Source organism: Beta vulgaris, chromosome 3 (genome assembly GCF_026745355.1).
Source record: "Beta vulgaris subsp. vulgaris cultivar EL10 chromosome 3, EL10.2, whole genome shotgun sequence".
NCBI classification, from domain to species: Eukaryota; Viridiplantae; Streptophyta; class Magnoliopsida; order Caryophyllales; family Amaranthaceae; genus Beta; species Beta vulgaris.
The window spans coordinates 31918306-31924305 of record NC_079204.1 but is presented as its reverse complement, the minus strand read 5'-3'; positions in this window follow the sequence as shown (position 1 = coordinate 31924305).

Genomic DNA, 6000 nt, shown 5'->3' with positions numbered 1-6000 from the left:
TTCTGACACGTGAAAGCCCATCTGGGCAGTCTACCCAAGCTTGTCTCCCCGTTGTAGGGAGAAACACTCTTTGTTTACTTGGTCATATCAAATCACACCCTCGGTGATGTCCTCGTTGCTGAGCGCGAAGAGAACCAGTATCAAGTATATTTCATAAGCCATTCCCTTGGAGGCACAGAAGCCAAATACCGTCCAATTGAGAAAATCATTTTCGCCCTAGTCCTTGCTACTAGCAAAATCAAGCCTTACTTTCACTCACACCCCATTAAAGTGCTAACCAGCCCATACGAAGGTGATCGAAGACAGGAACCAATCCAGCAGGGTGACGGATTGGTGTAACCAGTTATCAGACTTCAGCATTGAGTTTGAGCCTCGTTGCGCCGTCAAAGCTCAGGCACTAGCAGACTCCTCCCCCCCCCCCCCCGATTAGAAACCATTGAAAACCCATCGCTCGAGCACGGTAAGGCATCGAGCACTTGAGAGGAGGCAGGGCAGTCGAATGCTAGGGACACCACCGGAACCCCATTTATTAAAGCCCCGTAGAACAGTGGTTCGAGCGGAGGAGGATGAGTCCCCGAGCTAGATGACGAGTGTTATGGCTGATTTTTTTACAAGTTGACATTGACGCAAGGACGCGATAACACGATGACATGACGACGTATGACACAGTGGCAAAGAAATTCAGACCCGAAGACGTAGCAGGCAACATGGAATTTGAAGCTAGAGCATTAAATAAGTAACGGTCCAGCTAAATAAAGGAAGAGTTTAACAAGCCATAAATTCAGCCGTTGAGGAGCGTGAGTCAAGACGTTGGCGCATAAGTGAAGGAGATCGCCGTGATTTAAGCATAGAAATCAATGTAATAATGAGTAGATTTATTATTGTATTCGTTGGGAAAAAGCCAAAGATAAGAGAAGGCATATAAAAGACAGAGAGAGGTCATTTTCATGTTTTTTACGCAACATTGTGAGAACGACACTAGGGTGAACTAAGCATTCTTGTAAACGACACTCATTCACGAAGAAAGATAGTAGACAATATTAGTTTGGTGGCTCTCCAACCACCCGCGGTTTTTTACCCATCTTCATTGGGGTTTTCCGCGTCACCATTTTTGTGTGTTCATCCCCTTTGGCTCCCCTTTGCATTCTTTCGTCGCATCGACTTTAACACTATCTGGTTGACACGCCTCCACAAACTTCAATTTCATCGTTAGCGATAAATTTTAGCATAAACAATTTGGCGCCCACCGTGGGGCCTAACCAGACCATCTATTATTCAAAATCCGTCAAATGGGAGAAACACCTAACCTCGAGGAAATGCAAAGGCAGTACGAGCAAATGAGAGCAGAGATGCTCGAAATGAGGCAAGCTAACGAGCGTCTAACTACCGACTTTACGACATCGCATGAGAGGATCCAGAAATTGCAAGAGGAGTTAGCATCGTCCAAGGCCTCGAAAGCCCGGCGTCGAGAAAATCTGAGCGACATCCCTTTTATGGGGAATCTCTCTGAGTCGGATGATGAAGAACCTGAAAATGACGAAGAGCCCGAGGACGAAGAGCCCTTGAACAATGAAGAAAACGACCAAGGTGGAGGAGAAGCAAATCTTATGACGAAGCATCTGACTCAAATCGAAAAGCAGAACAAGCGCTTGATGAAGCTCATGTCCTAGCTCCCCGGAGCCCCAACACCAGGCATCGTGGAACACCCCGACGGCTACGCAGAGTCACTGTTCGTTGATAGGATCTCAAGAGTCGTGCTCCCCAAAAAGCTCAGCCTGCCTACCTTAGCTGCTACTTACGATGGTTCAATCGATCCGGGCAACCACGTCGCGTAATACAAACAACGGATGTGGCAAGCGTCAATTTCCTGACATTTGGTAGAGGCATGCATATGCAAGTCGTTCGGAGCCACGCTCACCGGTCCCAAAGAATCCGGTCTCAAGTGGTTGGGATCTCTTAATCCAGGAAGCATTGGTAATTTCTCCACCCTCGTCAATAAGTTCTATGAGAAATTTGAAGGCAGTCGCAGCCTGGAAAAGCAAACGAGCGACCTATATGGGGTCGTGCAAGGACCCAAAGAATCCGTCCGCGATTATTATAATCGCTTTAACAAAGAAATGATTAGCATTAAAAATCTTGATACTAAGACTGCTATTGAATGTTTCAGGAAAGGACTAATCTTGCGGTCGAAGCTATACAATCGCCTGACGAAGTACCCGTGCCAAACGTTCGAGGAAGTCAAGTCGCGAGCATTAGCACAGATGAAGTTGGAGGAAGACAACGCCATCCTCAACACCATATCCACCCGACGCGCGCCAGATACTCCCATTGATCGGAAGGCCTTTGTCCCTAAGAAGAACAACTGGCAAAGTCACCCCTACATCCGTTCAAACCAGGTAAACAATGTTACTGACATTGTAGAAAGTGCAGGTAACAGCGCAAGGACGGAGTCGCCAACCTTCCCTGCTTTAGATTCCTACGGATTCTCCGTCGACGTCGAAGGCGTTGTGAATGTCTTAGCTAGAATCGGAGCGCCAGTTCGTTGGCCGAAGAAGAGCGACCGTCCGGAGGCGCAAAAAGATCAGTCAAAATGGTGTCAGTTCCATCATGATCATGGTCATAAGACGGAGGAGTCCATTGCGTTGCGACGTGAAGTTGCGTTCATGCTCAATAAGGGGCATCTTAAGGACCTTATGAGCGACAAAGGTAAAGCGTCCTTTGGAAAAAATACCGTGCAATCCGACCCTCCTGCGTCGCCCGCACATGTAAAGGTAATTAACGTCATCTTTGGTGGATCTGATGTATGTGGACTACTGTATTCCGCAGCCAAAAGGCTAGCAAGAGAGGGTACCCCCTCGTCCGCCGTTTATAAATCTTGCAGTTCAGCCGAGGAGCGCAAGCTCGAAGCGATGGCAATAACCTTTGATGACGACGACGTCTGTCGTGGAGCATCATGACGAATTAGTCATATCCCTGACTGTCAGCAACTGCCTGTTGAAGCGAGTGTTGGTCGATGGGGGCAGCTCAGCCAACATCATATTCAAAAGCGCCCTCGATGGTATGGGTCTGTGTGATAAAGATATTACTAAAAAATCTACTGTTTTAGTAGGTTTCAGTGGAGAGGCTCAACATACTGTCGGGGAGATCACGCTGCCAACGCTAGCCAAAGGTGTCAACCTCCCAACCTGGTTCAATGTCGTGGATTGCCCGTCAGCATACAACATCATTCTCGGTACCCCATGGATACATAAGATGAAGGCCGTCCCTTCAACCTATCACCAGTCACTGAAGTTTCCTACCAAATAGGGGGTCCAAGAAATAAAGGGCGAGCAAAAGTCTGCAAGGGAATGTTATAGTTCGTCGCTCAAGCCCCCAAAAGCAGCTATCTAGCAATTAAAGGATGGGTCAGCGCCCGACGCGCCCAGCGAGCAGGTTGTGGATGAAGTGATGCTCGATCCATCCATCCCCGATCGCGTCGTTCGAATCGGAGCCACATTGTCAGAAGATACGAGGTCAGTTAATCGATTTTTTGAAAGCTAACCAAGATTGTTTTGCTTGGTCCCATGAAGATATGACAGGTATCAGTCCTGACGTTATCACGCATAAACTCAACGTCGATCCCGCTCACAAGCCTGTGAAGCAGAAAAGATGCAAGTTCACTCCTGAAAGGAACCAAGTCATCAATGACGAGGTCCAGAAATTGATCGATACCGGAAAGATCCGCGAAGTAAAATACCCAGATTGGTTAGCTAACGTCGTGGTGGTCAGCAAAAAGAACGAAAAGTGGAGAGTCTGCATCGACTTCACAGACCTAAACAAAGCATGTCCTAAGGATCCATTTCCTCTTCCTCATATAGATGCAATGGTCGACGCGACGGCCGGTCACGAGCTTTTAACGTTCATGGACGTGTACTCCGGGTACAACCAAATATTGATGCATCCGGAAGACCAAGAAAAGACCGCGTTTGTCACTGATAAAGGTATATATTGTTACAAGGTTATGCCTTTTGGTTTGAAAAATGCAGGTGCCACGTATCAGCGACTAGTAAATCAAATGTTTAAAGATCAACTGGGTGACACCATGGAAGTGTACATCGTTGATATGCTTGTCAAATCCAAGCAAGCAGGCGATCACATTCAACACTTGTCGGAGGCTTTCGACGTATTACGAAGCTATGGCATGAAATTAAATCCTACTAAGTGCACCTTTGGAGTGTCCGCAGGAAAATTTTTAGGGTACGTCGTGACGCAACGAGGAATTGAGGCCAGCCATCATCAACATTCAGTCCCCACAAAGCGTCAAGGAAGTGCAAAAGTTGACCGGTCGAGTGGCCGCGCTAAATCGTTTCATATCTCGGTCATCTGAGAAGTGTCATCTATTTTATGACGTCCTGAGAAAGAACAAGGGCTTTGAATGGACGCAACAACATGCAGACGCGCTGCAAAAGCTAAAAAGCTATTTAGCGTCACCGCCATTGCTGTCAAAGCCGAGCATCGGGGAAACGTTACAGCTCTATCTCGCGGTAAGTAACGTGTCCGTCAGCGCTGCCCTGACGCGGGAAGCGGAGAGCCAGCAGCTACCAATTTACTATGTCAGTAAGTCTCTGCTAGACGCGGAGACCAGGTATTCTTCATTAGAGAAACTCATTTTAGCCATAGTTGTAGCTGTTAAGAAGCTTAGGCATTATTTCGAAACGCATACTGTAGTCGTTATGACTAATTATCCTATCAAGTCTGTCTTGCAACATCCGGAATTGACAAGTCGCATGAGCAAGTGGGCAATAGCACTCAGCGCGTACGACATCCAGTTTCATCCAAGATCTGTTGTCAAGTCACAAGCTTTGGCAGATTTTGTGGCAGACTTTAGCCCAGATCTAGAAAAGCTCGCAGACGACGAAGTCGCAAGGATTAACCAAGTGAACGACGACTATTGGATATTGTTCGTTGATCGATCTTCTAATTTTCGTGGTGCTGGTCTAGGCATTGTACTAAAGTCACCACAGGGGGGCAAGATAGTACGAGCCATTTGCTGTGAATTTAGAGCGACGAATAACGAAGCCGAGTACGAGGCGCTCATAGCCGGAATGACGTTAGCAGAAGACATAGGAGCGAAAGCATTGAAAGTCTTCAGCGATTCACTGCTGATAGTCAGCCAAGTCAAAGGCGAATTCGCAGCAAAAGACTCTAAAATGGACATGTATTTGGAAATAGCTCAGAGTAAAAGTAAAGTGTTTAATTCGTTTGATATTTTGCAAATACCTAGGGATCAAAACACACAAGCGGATGCATTGGCCAACCTTGGATCTTCTTTAAGGGACGTTTTGTTTACGTCCGTCCCTATTGTTCACTTGACAAACCCTACTATCGCTAGGAGTATTGGAGACGCTGTCGCAACCACGACCGACCAGCTTCGAGATAGTCGTGGGGTCGTCAATAATGTAGACAACCCCACATCAGGAAGCGACCCTGACGATGAGGAGGTAAGTGTCAGTTGGACAAAACCATTTTATGATTTCCTTGCTAATGATGTACTCCCAACAGATAAGGCGGAAGCACGCAGAATGCGATTCAAGGCGTCGCGATACGTCCTCATTCAGGAGGGCGCAACTTGTCTAATAGATTATTGCGCATGGGCTATTATTGGCCAACAATGAGAAGGACGCAATAAGGTATGTCGCCAAATGTGATAGTTGTCAACGACATGCAGGTATGACGCACAAACCTTGTGAACCTTTGCATCCTACTCTAACACCTTGGCCTTTTATGAAGTGGGGCATGGACATAGTTGGTAAGTTACCTCCAGCCCCAGGTCAGAAGGTCTTTATGTTGGCACTAACTGACTGTTTTTCTAAGTGGATTGAGGCAGGATCTTTTCAACATGTACGTGATAAGGAAGTGATTTCCTTTATATACACTAACATCATTTGCAGATTTGGCGTCCCGTCCAAGATAGTATGCGACAACGGGTCGCAGTTCATTAGCAACGAAACAAGATGCTTC